Source organism: Rhea americana, unplaced genomic scaffold (assembly GCF_003343005.1).
Source record: "Rhea americana isolate MKP2758 unplaced genomic scaffold, rheAme1 scaffold_66, whole genome shotgun sequence".
NCBI classification, from domain to species: domain Eukaryota; kingdom Metazoa; phylum Chordata; class Aves; order Rheiformes; family Rheidae; genus Rhea; species Rhea americana.
Window position 1 is genome coordinate 1,170,947 of NW_028186823.1, and position 14,825 is coordinate 1,185,771.

Sequence of the window (14,825 nt, forward strand, 5' to 3'; positions counted from 1 at the left end):
AAGGGGGGCGGCCGCACGGCCTGGCTCCCGTCGCCGCCCGGGCCGACGACCGTTGGGGAGCAGCCGTTGGCCGTTGGCCGCTGCCTCGCGGCGCGCGCCTCGGCAGAAGGCAGGCGGGGGTGGGGGGGGGATGTTCAAGGCCTCTCTCCCCCAGAGCCCTTGCGATGGCCCCAGGTTGAGACCCATTCATTAAGCGGGGAAGAAGCACCATATTAAATAAGCAAAAACGAAGTGAGAGTTTGGGAGCGGGCCAGTCTGTGTCCTGGCRCCATTTGATCAGCAACAAAGCTCACCCTACCTGACTGGCACGCAAAGAGCAGGGAAGTCAGATTTCARACTTGCATGGTTATACGTTGAACACCAAGAAACAGAACCCATGTTGGTGCTCCGTGCCAAATGCTGGGCCTTGTAAAGTCAGCAGCTGCAATACCCCTTGCATAAGAATCTGGCAAACAAAGAGCAATATCAGAAAAGCCAAAATACTTAATATAAGAACTACATGTCTGTGTCCTTACATTTTCACGGCTAAAACTTGCAAGTTGTTGGGGCTGAAAAAAACACTCTAACTTGTGGCTATTGTAGCACAGCAATACAGATGTCTACAGATGATGTTTAAAAAATTCCAGTACGTTTGGTGCAGATGGTCAAAAAACACCTCAGGAGGCTTAGACCACCCCTGAGTCAAATAGCCTAGTCACCTTACAATCTAGCATGTCTGAGAAGCACAATAAAAGGTTTATCAAGGCTGCGGGGAAGAACAGCAAAAGCTTTCCCATTCTAYCCATGGATTTCAGAAGCAAGAGAAAGGCAAACAGACTAAGGCCAACCTATATATTCATATGTTGAGGCTAGTARTTAAGGGACAGCAAGAAATCGTAAGGCAAATCCCTGAGTATGGAAGTCACATGAAGCATGAAGTCCGCAGGAGAAAAGTTGTCCAAGCAAGCTAAACGAACATAGTTCTGCAGTCCATCATTGCTTGAATCACTGATGGTACAACACATAACAAATTTCCTTATTTAAAAAAGGAGAGCTACTGCAATATATAACAGCTAATGAAAACTCAGGAAGGAGCTATCAGGGCAGTGGAAGTCAGCTCAGAGGAAAAGCTGAGGTATTTGGTTTTCCTGCACAGGTAGGGGCCTAATTCTGAAAGGAAATTGGCAAGCTCAGAACCAAAAAAGGAAGCAGTGAGTTATCCTAAGGAACTGCCTGATTTACTGCAGTCTCACTGTCTGCRTAGCCAAGTAATATGTAGCACTATTTGATAAAATTATTTGTATAGCACAGGACTCTGAATTGGTTTTATAAAGCAATAACAGGCTTCCATTTACCAGCATCCATGACATAAATCCCTCCTCCTCACTGCAGTATGTCCAATTTCCTGTTACCCTCTATCACATTATCCCAACTCTCTGCTGTCTATAGTCTCGATCATGCTTCCAGCTCACTGCAATATTTCATCTCCTCCGCCCACAGGTCCTTTGCATCCTCCATGATGCCTTCAGTTCTCCCTCTGCTAATAACCTTTAACATTCTCCAACCATATCTCTGTTTCATTTGCCACAATACTTGTAACTCCCCGATTCTTGTCTCATTTTCCAGCTGGAGAGGAAGCAACATATGCAACAGCCTGGACAAGAGCGACAGGAATGTTGATCAGATAGCTCACAGTTAAAGAACTCAGACTGGCCAGCTTGTTGTTGCCTCTCAGATGCTGGAGAAGACAAACAAAGTTTTGGAGAACACCTGTTTTACAAGCCTGTTTTAACACTCTGAACATTTTCACAGATAAAGAAGGATATACAGTGGCTGTTGCTTTTGCTCCTTCACCACACACGCACACACCTTGAACATATTTGCACAAAATAAATACAGCCCCAGAGACATCTCTTTGAAGAGGAATGGCAAACAACTGTTATGCAGGATGCTGTATACAGGCAGAAACAAGCTTTTGGCTATAAGTGGACAAASTTTTCCTATTGTCAGGATTCCTGTAAGTTCCCAAACAAGTTCACAAGTTTAGCTAACAGATCTGTTAAAAAGTCATCTTTGTACCTGTTGTGATTCAGTAACCAGAGAAGTAACTTCCACATGCTGATAATAGGAACTCTGGGAACTTCCCCACCAAGATCAGGGGAGGAACCTGTTTCCTTGCTGTGGATATTTACAGACATCTCACATAAAATGTTTTATCTCTGACTTTCTGTGTTCTGTATTTGCCACTGGTACATAAATGCTTCAGTTGRCTTCATTTCCCAGTCTGCTTCTCTCACCTGCACAGTGTTCACCCCAAAATAGAGTCATTTTTTTTAAAAAAACAAACTTATCAATTCTCTTCCCAGTCTTTGCTGCTGAAAGGGTTACTCTCAGCAGATACTCAGCAGACTACTCTTCCCARTTTGCAGGTGTGCCCTTCTCAGACAGTAAGGCACTCCTATCTCCTTCACAGTCAGGAAAGGAAAGGAAAAAAAAAAAAAGCTACAGACCTATACCCAATTCATAAAAAAACCTTATTCATAAATGTCCCACCCCTTTCTTTTGCACCCAGCTTTGGAGTCAGAGCCCACCACTCTTAGTAACATCCAGCGTAAATCCACCCTGTTACTTAAGGCTGCCCTCTCACCACCGTGCTCAGACCTTTCTTGCCACCTCTGTCTGCCAGCACTAATGCTCACGAGGATGTGTGCTGTACCAAATTCGTTGCTAAAAACTGTCATGAGTACCGTTTATATATTATGAAAAGCAAGAGGTCCTTAAGCCATGACACTCTGAAATAATTTGCCCATGATCATGAGCAACCTGACGACAGAATATCCCAATTCAAAGGTGGCACTGGGGCATAGTGGCATGCTAGGCACCTTCAGGAGAGTGTGTTTGCCCAAASCTACACTTCCAAGCTCGCAGTGAGGATACTACTGTTTTTCAGGCTGGCTGAACTTTAGCAAGATCATGGACATGTCCAGGAAGGCTGTGGCAAAATTAGAAAACARACAGACAGACAGACTTTCCTTTAAATCTTAGTCAAGTACCACCAATTTCCAAACCTAAGCAAAAAAGATGCCTACAGAATCAATTAGCAACAGTGAGACCAACCCAATGGTAAAAATAAAATGCCCCCCCCAAACCCTAGTTATTAAAACTGTTATTAAGATAACAGTTATTTCTGTTATCTTTCTCTCTTTTCTTGACATAAGGCTAAAAGTTCCTTATTTCCCTTGTAACAAACATGTTTCCAAACCTGCATGCCAAATAGTCCAACAATATAAATGAGAGCAATGTCAAAACTCACATGAACATATATGTTTAAAGATGTTAAACACATTACAAGAAACAGTCAAAGAACGCTCGTTGCTTTCTCTGTATCTGCATTGCTGCAATGAAACTCACCAGCAGCATATCACATGCGTGTGTGCATGTTACAGATAACGTGTGCATGCAACATGAGATTTGCAGCTGCTAGCAGTCTGATCAAAAAAATCTAGGCAAAGCAAAATGCTGGGTTTTTTTTTAAGACACAGATGAGTCTGTTAATGACAATATCTTTTCCAACTTCTCTTCATCCAAGCCATATGGGTTTATATTATCAGCTCTTCAGAGGATTCTTGGGTCTAAATTAGACTACAAAGAAGGTCATTTTCTGTGACTCATTTGTGCCAGGCAAGGAAATCATTTCCTCTCTTGATCTACATGATAGCTTTCTCATGGGAGGAAACAGAATATATGAAGCTTTTTAATCTCCTTTTCTATTATGCAAGAAACTAACAAAATATGATTCTGCTATTCCCAGGGTACCACAAACTTGCCACCTCTATTTGTGCAGTATTACTGCTTCTTTACATTTTTGTAGGTTCCTCTCATTATTATTACCAGAAAACAAGAGGCTCTTACCGTATCAGTCCATAGCACACGCATTATCAAACTTCTGTTCAGAATAAGACAACAAAACAAAATAAAAAAGGAATGGGGACATGTGGGAGGGAATAGAAACATTTTGATCCTTTTAAGGAAAAAGATAAAGTGTTCTAGAAATAGAAAATAAAGTGCACAGTTAACAGACTGATGGAAACATCATGAATCTACTCTAAATTATGCCATTGATTTGCTAAACAATCTTWGGGAAATTTGTGTATAATTCATTCTCGCCATAAATAAAACAGCAACAGTGGCAACTCCCTTGTTTTTGTGAGGTGTTTTATGTTGTACATCTGCATTGTGCAATAGAAATACTAATCATTTTAATCTAAAGAAGTAAGTATCTYTTAAAGACTTAAATGTTGCCAACATGACAACCATCTTTTAGCTGGGGAAACCATGGAAATTCTGAGCTGTACAGATCAGAGTGCTCCCCTTTGTCAGATGACTGACAACAGACTGTTGGGGCRAGGACCACTTCATAAGAGCAGCAGTATTAGGGGATACTGGGCTAGGCAAAGATCCTCACTCTTTAAGTGTACATTAGCAGATACTTCAAAATACAGTGTAAGACCTGGAGAAGTAATGTTTTTCAACATACTCTCCCAGCTTTCAGTAATCTACAGCTTAGCCACTTYTTGATCTAAAGGCTGTATAGATCTTAGCAAGATCCTTAGCAGCTCCTGAAAGACATTTTCTCCTGAATGTATGTAATCACTTTTTGAATCTACTTATATTTTAGCCTTGCCAATATGAATTCTGCAATTTAATTATGAATTGCAAGAAAGCATACTTCTGTGTGTTTAAGTCTGTTGCCTGATAACCGATAATCACTTATATTTGCCTCCTCCMGTCACAATCATATAGACCATTTTCCTATCTCCCTTTCTCAACCCCCAAATACCTCTTTCCTGACCTGAAAATATAGTTATTTTTTCCTATACAAAAGCCTCTTATTTCCCTTTAGTTATTTTTAAGGTGCAGCAAACAAAAAGYGCAAGCAGTATATAGATATGGAAATATCAGCAATGGATGCAGTGGCCTGACAGTTTTTTTTGATTTGCTCTTTTTTTTTTCCTTGTTCTTAATAACTCCTAACATTCTGCTAGCCATTTAGCTGACACTGAACATTCAGCTSATTTTTCCATAGAACATGTTTTTGTTGACATACTATTGCACTAATCCCAGCATYTCCTGAGTGTTACAAAAAAGAAAAAACACCAAAAATAAGCATTTACAAATTGGCAGTGACAAAAAGGATGTCTTCTATAGTAGATACTCATTTTTTATGGTTTTAAATCTGATTATGTTGTACTTTCACTATATCAATCTAATCTGAAAATAATGCATTAGAACTGATTTTTTTTTTTTTTTTTTTTTTTTTTTTTTTTTGTAGGTTGACTGTAGTGATTAATTAGATGGCTATAAAAATAATTAAAAAAGGGTTTAAGAACCCAACTTTAGTATCTACATTTGCAAAATCTGGCAAAAGCAGCATTAACAACGAAATGYTCCCTTATAGTCTTCATCAACCTGCAGTTACTTGGTCATGACAACAAAACATCCTCATCCRGAACTGCCTCCAAATGCCACTGCATAGATCTCTGCAGTTCAATCTGCTGATGCAGGGGGCACTTCTCTTGCTGAGCATCACTTCAGAAGAGTAGAGTATTATGGCAGGTATTGTGGAAAACACTGCCAAGAATAGCCTACATTTTTCATATATGCTGTTGGGGATCTGATGTAAATAAAACACATAAAGGGCTTGATTCTGGTAACATTAGGCAACTGCTTAATTTTACATGTGCCTTGCTGACTTCCCTAAAACTAATCAAATGTGTACTGAGACGATAGCACATAAATACTTAGCATCATACTGCTCAGCATAGCAAAAAACCCTCGTTAGTGAAAAGAGCTCTACAAATTACAGGAAACTAACAGTGGCTGCTTTCATTAAAACAGATATAAAACTGCAGCCCATACGATAATACTGTAGCATACAGCAGCACATTATCTATGTGAGTGCATGGCTTGGCCTACAGCTGCTTGGCTTCAAAAGAAAAGGAGAAAATCCAGAAAGGTCTTATGCAGGACAAGATAAACCAATAAATATATAAGGCAAATGTTGTATGTAACGAGAATTCACGATGATTTGCTTGGAAAGAGATAACCTGATCGAAATGGTTGAAACGATGAAGGGTGATGGGAAAACCAATCACCCCCAAATGGTGCCTCACCCCAATAATGTGGTAGCAGAGGAGACAGTGATTTCAAAGGAACAATATATTTAAAAGAAATCTAAAGAAATATTGCTTTAATGAGAATTAAGACTATGATAACTGAGCAAGATATTGTGAGTAGATTTTGGGAAAACCTAGATAGCTTTAAGAGCACTAATAACATCTTTTAAGAGCACTAATAACATCTCAGCCAGGGCTAAGGGCAGCTATTATCCATACTGAGGGCCTGCATGACTACTCCAACTTGTGTGACCCAAGAAATATTTGCTCCTGACAGAATGCATGGGGAAGTGAAGATGTCTCTGGTAGTGCCTCTGACTCTTACTGACTGACTAGCTATTGAATCCATCCCTTGCAGTAACACCTTTCACAGTGAGATAGCGAGAGTAGTCACAGCTTTTGCTCCAGAAGTCTTAGAACTAACCAGCCCTGCAAATAAGGAAAGTGCTCCAGTCCTTTCTCTGTCTTCCTACAGAGTGAAGCACAGCAGAAACATAATGGATCTATATAAGCAGGAAATTAAGAATCAGTCTGTGATTATCTATGTCTCCAAAGTTAGAAGTTTGCATCTGACAGAGTTACAGAGAAATGAAGAAATAGCTTGTATGATTACAATCTGGCAAAAAGAAATGTTTTGGACCATCATGCTAAATGGAAGAAGAAAAGGAAGAGGACAATGACAAGAAAGTTATAACTAACAAAATGTGGACAAGGGAGTCAGCCACAGTGACAATGAGAAAAAAATAGGTTTCATGAAAATACAGAAGTGACAAAGCTTAATTGAAGAAAAAATACAGGAAAGACCAGAGACTACTGAGATGGCTGTTACTGAACTCTATATATGTAATTTTTTTAATATATCTATTTATACACACACACAGGATAAAAGTAGATCTATGCATTAGAAGCTGGAAAACTAGGGACTGCACTGCAGTCACTATTCTTGGAATAACAGATCTTCACTACAGTCTCGGAGCGCAGAAAGAAAAGCCTGCCTACCTGCTGATCCCCCTGCTCACTTTTTAAAAATTTCTCACRTTTTTGCTAGATTTCACTGGAACACTGGGCCAGGAAGAGGCCAGGAGGGGGAAAGAAAATGGCTTTAATTACAGGAAAAAGGGGCCACTGAGAACGGGTTGTTACAATAGCTGAGACAATACTCATTTTCATGTTACATGTTTTTCACATCTATGTTTTTTTTTCAAAAAAAAAACAGAAAAAGAAAAAGAGAGCGCTTTGCTCCTTTAATCCTTATTCACCACATCTAAAAATTTATCAACCTCATATCATTCTAAAAATGTAACCACAATAAAATCCCAGTCATTACAGCTGGCTAACACAGAACATTCAAGATTCCAAATGAAGTTTAACAACATGAAATACCTTCTAGTTAAACTCGTAAAGCCATTCTGTTCTGGGTCATATCTGCTTTATTTCAGTCTATAAACTTTGCTTTCCTATTAAGGAACAAATCTCTCTATCTTACATAAAAGACTGTAATGTAATAAAATTATGTTATGATCTTACAGGAGAAAAAACAGTGATTAGGTGCAAGAATGACATGTGGCAAATGTTACTGCAGTTTAGTAAGGATACATCCATTCTCCTCTCTCCCACATTAGTCTTTTGTGTAACTGCTGTAATTAAACAAGAACAGCAAATGATCTTGAGAAAAAAAAAGAGAGAGAGAAGCAATGGGAGTTTCTACTTTTCTAAAAAAATACATGATATAGCTGTTCATGATATATTATGTATATGATTGTGCAGACAGCTATATAAATACTGTATTTCACAAGTAATTGCACATTGGCAGCCACAGTCATCACTTTCATATCTTCTTTGCTCATATGTCACCCCAACTAATCTGCAGTCCCCCTTCTTCTTTATTAGAACTAATTTGACAACTCCGTCCTTATTCTCCCTCTCCAAGGCAAAACTTCAAATCCTCTTAATTTAGCAGTAACAATAGTATCTCTTCTGAGGGAAATGTTAGGAGAGCTCCTTCTCCAGCATCATGTCAGCCCCAGGCTGTTGTACAGTCCCCAGGGTGAAGCCAGCCAGAATTTACTACCAGCATCTATCTGAAAACACCCATAAAACWAATACTTCTCTGCCTCCCTGAAATGTCCCAGTTTTGTGGCATAAGCAAGATCTGTGACAGATGCTATAAAGTTTACACTGACTTTCATTGAGAAGCTTTGCATAACTCATCCACAGCCAGCGTTGTGAGTAACACAGCTTTCCCGCATGCAGCTCTAAACCTTTTATAGAATTTTCCATGTAGTCACACACTTACTATGGGTCAGATCCTGTTGTCTTCCATTTGGTCAAAAATCCCATTGAAGTCAAGGCTGGCGGGTCAGCTTGTGAATGCCATGCTCTCCTCTGTGAATAGCTCCCATTGAACTCGCTATGATTACTCATGTGAGTGAGTAACTTCTCACTAACAAGAGTAAAAGGAGCAAAATCTGGTCCTCATTAGGAAGTGCTAATCTGAAAAATACTTCTCTTGGTGAGTAGTACCACCGAGGCAGAACAACTCCCTCAGCGAGATGCTCCCTAAGAAAATAAATGCAGCCCAATTTGGCACTATAGCTAAGGAATTACAGCATGTAATTCCTTAAAGCAGTGGCTAATTATCTAGGCATGACTGCATGTAGAAGCTCTTTTCTATCACAGTACATGAGCAAGGATAATCTTATACCAAGAAACACAATTAGCCAGATGGTTATTTGGAGTTTTTTGGAATAGAAGCAATTTCTCTGCTCTGAGAGATTAAAAATCAAAGCTGGAAAAAAGATCATACCGCACTTGATTCCCAAGTAGTTAATTACATATTTTCATGGGTAACTACTAATCCACTCCAATTATGCAATCTTATTTTATCACTGTTGGAAACACATTTATAGCGCTATATAATGTGAATATTTAAGTCAATATCTGAGTAAACAGTCTGGAAAACACATCATTTGTACCCAGATTTGGTTACTAGCATGATTATCATCTGCCACCTGCTGGAAATASCTGTGATATCTCAACTTAGTTCCAAATGTGGAAGGTCTGGTCACTCATTGATTAAGTACAAATATCAAGGAGCAGAATATGCTCCTTGTACCCAGAAGCATACTCACTGTGCACTATAATAGATCTGAKAAACAGATCAGAAGCTCTTGCCACCACGTTATCAATGGTATAATTACACATTCCCTTGCACCCCCCTTATAAGGGATATCTTCTCCTACCCCAGTTTGAATCTTGAGGTTAAAGAATTAGAGAACCTTGAAGAATATTGAAATTTTGATGTCCAGCAACAATAACAAAATTCAGCAGTCCACATGTTTTGGAGTGTTTCATTTCACACTCAGTCCAGATACTACAATTAGCATTGGCTTTCAGCTCGATTTGTAGAGGTTGGCTGTTCTGCCCCATGAAACCCTTAAGGAGAGTAAAATCTGCCTGTCGAGACATCTTCTCTCAGTCAAGAAAAGCATGGTCAGAGAGAGAGGATTTGGATGAGATATTTTCTGAGGGCCAGAACCATGTAACTTGCTGCCTCTGTGCCAGTGTAATCCAAGTAACCCAGAGGGTAAATCCAAAGGAAGCACTGCAAGACTTGCTTTCTCATTTGTTTGTGAGGAATAGGCTGAATGCTAGCAGGACACACAGGTAAGACGAGCAGTTCTTGTCCAGGTGCTGGCTTATTGCATCTGACTGTGGCCAAGGATGGGACTAAACTCGTGTAATTTTACAGCTGTTAGATCTCCCCACACCAGTGGGGAGAGACGGATGATAGAAGGTACAACTGTATTTGTTTCCGATTTTTTTCTTTTTTTCAAAAATCACACCCAGCCCTTAAGCAGATGACTTTTATGTGCCAGACAGGTTTGGAAGAGCAGGCTGGAGTTCACATTTAGCTAATGCTTGCATTCAGGGAAACACAGTGCCTTTGTCTGGGTATTTTTCATTTATTTCTGAGGCGAAACAAGGAGAATCAAAAATGAAGACTGGGAAACAAATCACACTTAAGGACTATCCAGGTCTACAGGATGGAGTGGAGAAAAAGAAAAGGCAAAGACAGTCCCAGGGACCTGATAAAATTATAATTAATTCCTAGCTTTCTCCCCTAAATTGTTTTAATCTTTACAAAGCTGTTACATGTTTAGCGCAGGAAGAAGCAGCGTAAGCCCTGCAAGCAGTGTCACAAATCTAAAATACAGAGCAATACATTAGCAACAATTTACAGTGGCCTCTGCTTCCGCACGTCTCCTGCGAGGCAGAAGGGCCAGGCCTGCCCGAGGGGTGTACTGCCGGGCTGTACATCCCATTGCAGAGTGTTGCCTCACAGCTGCAGCATTCACACCATGAGTATTAGCCACAACCCACTTCTGTAACACGTGTATCACTGTAAACCCACCTACAAACATGCAGAACAATATTTTTGCTGGCATTTGGTTTTAGCCACACGCCTTTGCAGCTTCAGAGTGCTCTTCTGTTCTTGCATGAGGTCCAGGCTAGCTATGCTTCAGGCCCCTGCAAGTTKCCTCTCCTCTGTACTGCTTAGCAAGCTATCACCTCTCTTCCAGCAAGGTGGGCCTTGCCTGCACTGGCAATTTGCTCTCATTCCAGCCAGACACAAATTTAGCTGTGCCTCATGCTGACAAGTAGGCTGAGGTTTACTCTGGTAAACCCTGACAAGGTTTTGATGCAAACAAACAAACAAAAAAACCCCACAATTTAGAAATTTGATAGACAAAGCCACTGGCAACACCCCCATGTGGCACATGCAGAAATCTTCCTAACTTGACTGTACTGACATAGATACCCAGAAAAACAATAAATTCCCAGCACAGACAGGACACTTGGCTGAACACAGGTGTTCAGCTTAGAGCAGCCRGGCCTGCCGTGGCGAGTTGTCTAACCCACAGGAGCCCTCTCCACGGACCGCGGGCCAGCTTCATCACTCTGCAACGGTAACAGCTGCCCCCAGGTACCTTTCCCAGGGCCTGCTGGGCTTCCCCAGGGGCTGCCGCTGCTGGGGCAGAAGCAGCTCAGCCCTAAGTAGCTTTTCCCCAGGAGAGGTTGCGAGACAGTTGTGGTGGCAATAGCCTGCTTCTGGCCATGCTCCCTCCCAGATAAGGATGAAGGACAGARACAGGTCCCTACTTCTGTGCAAGTACCCACCCAGTAAGATCGGTCTTCCCGAAAAAGCTAAGGACTCCTGCACAAGCAAATTAACCTTAATGCCCAAGCTTAGTCAACTGTCAGACAGTCCTCTCCTCTCCCCTTCTGCACCCTGTCATGAAAATCACTACGAAAAGTTAGTTTTAACAACTCTTCTACTTGGCATTTTTGCCATAGATCAAGGAAATCCTGGATCTTACCAAACATCTAAAAGATTTAAAATTGTGTGTGTATATATATAACTCCATATAATTATGGCAGTGTTTTTCCCTTCCTCTTCCTCTCTTCCCACCCCTTTCCCCTCTCTCAATTTCTCAAACAATAAGTGGGRAACAAACTTTTTTTTTTCCCAGCCAAAAATTAATTCCTGCTCAAACCTTCCAAAAAGGGTCAAGTATAAAGGAAGCATCTGGTAAATCTGCTTTTGTATTGCAACGGGAGCCATAGCCACCCTGGCCCTCTCCCTTTGCACCACTCAGTAGAGTGTGCACTCATGCCACACTGGAAAGGGTTTACTCTGCTACACGCACGCACACGGACACACATGCTGCGTGACTGCCATCAACCCTTAGATGTAAGTCACTAGGTGTGCTGCATGCACAGGCAGAGAGGGTCTCACTCACATCAGTAGTTTTTCAAGTTACTTTTTTAATCCCCCAACTACAGATGGGCTCTCTAGCTACTCAGCTGGGTGGTTTGCTTATGAGTTATATGATAAGGGTGTGTGTTTGCAGGGTCAAAGTCACAACTTTGTATCCTATCATGTAACATACTGAACTGACAAAATAAAATAAAATAAAATAAAATAAAATAAAATAAAATAAAATAAAAAAGGCTTCTTTCAACATCTCTAAAAGCCCTCATCCATGGAAATACAATGAATGAAAGGAGACTGGATCTCATCCTGAAGCACACCCACAAGTGACTTCAATCGTGCAGTTCAGTCTGTGCATGCGTTCAAAATCAGGCAGGCTTAGACACTTTGCAGAATAAAGGTAGGAATTATCATGACTTTAAAACAACTAGTAAAGCCGTCAACAAAAAACAGGACTTACTCTCTTCTTTATGTTTGTCTTTACATAGAATATTTTTAAAGATTTTAAAATTTTGTACTCAGACTCTTGCTTTTTCTCTATATATGTAAACGTTACACAGCAAAAACGAACTGGAGAAAATGCACTTCTGGTCAGGGCAAACAACAGYATTGCCAAAAACACAATCTATATTGGGGGTGCAGTGGGTGAAGGAGCATCTTTTTCTTTAACTCACTCCATAATGACTGGGCCATTAGCAACAGCAGCTGCTGTAGCTGGCAGCTCCTAAGCCAGCATCATCTCTTCTGGCAAAGACAGCAGGAGAGGAAGGGGCAGCAATCCACTAACCTCACCACAAAATTCAAGACGGAAGTAGCTCAAGATTTGAGTTTCTAGCATCAATATTATCCCCCCAGAGCTTAGTGCCCTATATACTATACGAATAGATTTGCTCAAAAATCAGAACAAAACAGAGGGGAGACTGAAAAACAGGCAAACCGAGAAATCTATGAGAGCTGTAAGGTGCTGTGATCTCACAAAAAGAGCTCAGCATGCTCTGAGATTGCCTCATTAAAGAAGTAGACTGGTATTGTCCAACTTGCTTTTATGCCAGAGAAAACAGAACTCTGCTTTCTTTGGAAGCTGTAGGTATACAGGTCTTGATAAATACTGAAAAATGCTTTTTTTGGCAAAAAATCTTCTTACTTTCATTATTTACTTATTTATCCATCCTTTATTCTTCTTCAGCAAGTATCTTCTGCTATCAAGAAATTACAGACAAGTCCTTCAGCACATAACATGGAAATTCTCACAACTGTTACTTAATACAAATGTATAATCTATAGAATAAATGTTTCATAAACATCTGCTTTATCCTGTAGAAAGAGTAGGTCCAGTCCTCTGGTTTGTTAAGGATACTTCCTGAGTCAAGTTTGAATAACCAATGGAATATCACTCTAAAGAATCACCCCTTGCTTGGTTGTAGCTCTTAGTTTGAAGCATGAAATCAGAAATAGAAATAGGCACCTGCTATGCCTGCCTTCCAGCACCACCTTCCGATAGAAAGGACTTGCTGGAGCTTAGGTAGCTCAACACTGAAACAGCCAATTTCAAAACTGTTTTCCTCAAGTTTTGCTTTCCTTATCCCAAAACAAAACAAAACAACAACAAAAACTGAGCTGGAACAAAYGCATATATGGTCCACAGTTTTTGAGGGCAGAGAGAGAGGAGGCGACCACACAGGAAATTTAAAGCCACCTTCCGTCTCTCACAAACTTTTAAATTCAGAAGCAGCAAGGAAACTGTTCCAGAGATTTCACATTCTTGATGGGCCATGTTTCCATCAGCATGAGAGGCTAAGTTTTCCTCACATTTTAAGGGCTTCATCCAAACCAATGAAAAGATTCCTTTGATAATGGTGCCCTTTGGATCTGCCCCTTATGGATCATTACACATGCAGCATTTAAAGACAGAGGCTGTGACCCTGCCGAACAAATGAGGGCCTAAGCATTTCTACTTGTTCAAGAGCAAAATACAGTATTATATTACTGTGCACAGTCAGAAGTTACATATATTTGAAGAGAAAGATGTATTTCAACTCTGTAGTCTGTATTCATTCTATTGACATTCTCCATATCCTCCCGTTACATTATCAGGAAAATACAAGATCCCAAGCAACTGAAAAAAACACTTCAATTCCTTCTGTCATTTTTCTAAAAATGAAAGTGCTTTACAAACTAAAATTAGTATGTACCAAGGTTTTAATTTTATGGCTGCTTCTATTGCTTAAGCACCAATTCACACCAGCTGTCACTAAAAATCACAAAATACAATATTCAACCAAATTTTGCTAATGAAATGCAAAAGTTAATCAAGATATAAAGTAAAGAGAGCACTGACCCTAATTCTGCAATGGTAGCTGTGTTGGATAGTTGTGCAATACATGTGCTGCTATTCCCCTGCACACAGATGAAATACTATGGGCAAGAATAACTGACACTAAAAGCCTTGTGCTAAACCAGAATATTCCCCGGGTCATTCTGATACAGACCAATAGAGGCTAGTAAACTTTGGTACTGTCTGCTATAACACGTTCCCTTCCTATTTGCTAGAGCTTTTGTATAAAATATGTTATTCTATCTGGTTTAACCTCACAACTATCTGGTTTAATTCAGGTCTTCTCTTCAGCAGGTATGAGTCTCACCAAGAGATTGCACGAGCCAAAAGCTATGACCCTGGGCAGCGTGCGGACCGAGCCCCAGGGCGCTCTGCACCTTGCAGATGGAAACCTCAGGCGAACAACACTGGCTCAGGCCAACCTTTGGAGGGGGCCAAGCAGAGCTTGAACAAGCACAGGCAGCTTTCACGTTTTTGGGTGGGCTCGAGAAAACTTGTCTTTTCCCTTGCACCTCCCTGCCAAATGTAACCAAGAAAGAATGAAAGTGAAGATAGCCCT

General features: G+C 40.5%; 1 protein-coding gene across 1 annotated transcript in view; it reads right to left on the reverse strand.

Annotated features, from left to right (window-relative positions):
- Positions 1–14,825, reverse strand: part of RASA3 (RAS p21 protein activator 3) — a 182,000-nt gene that overhangs the window by 135,359 nt on the left and 31,816 nt on the right. The window lies entirely within an intron of this gene.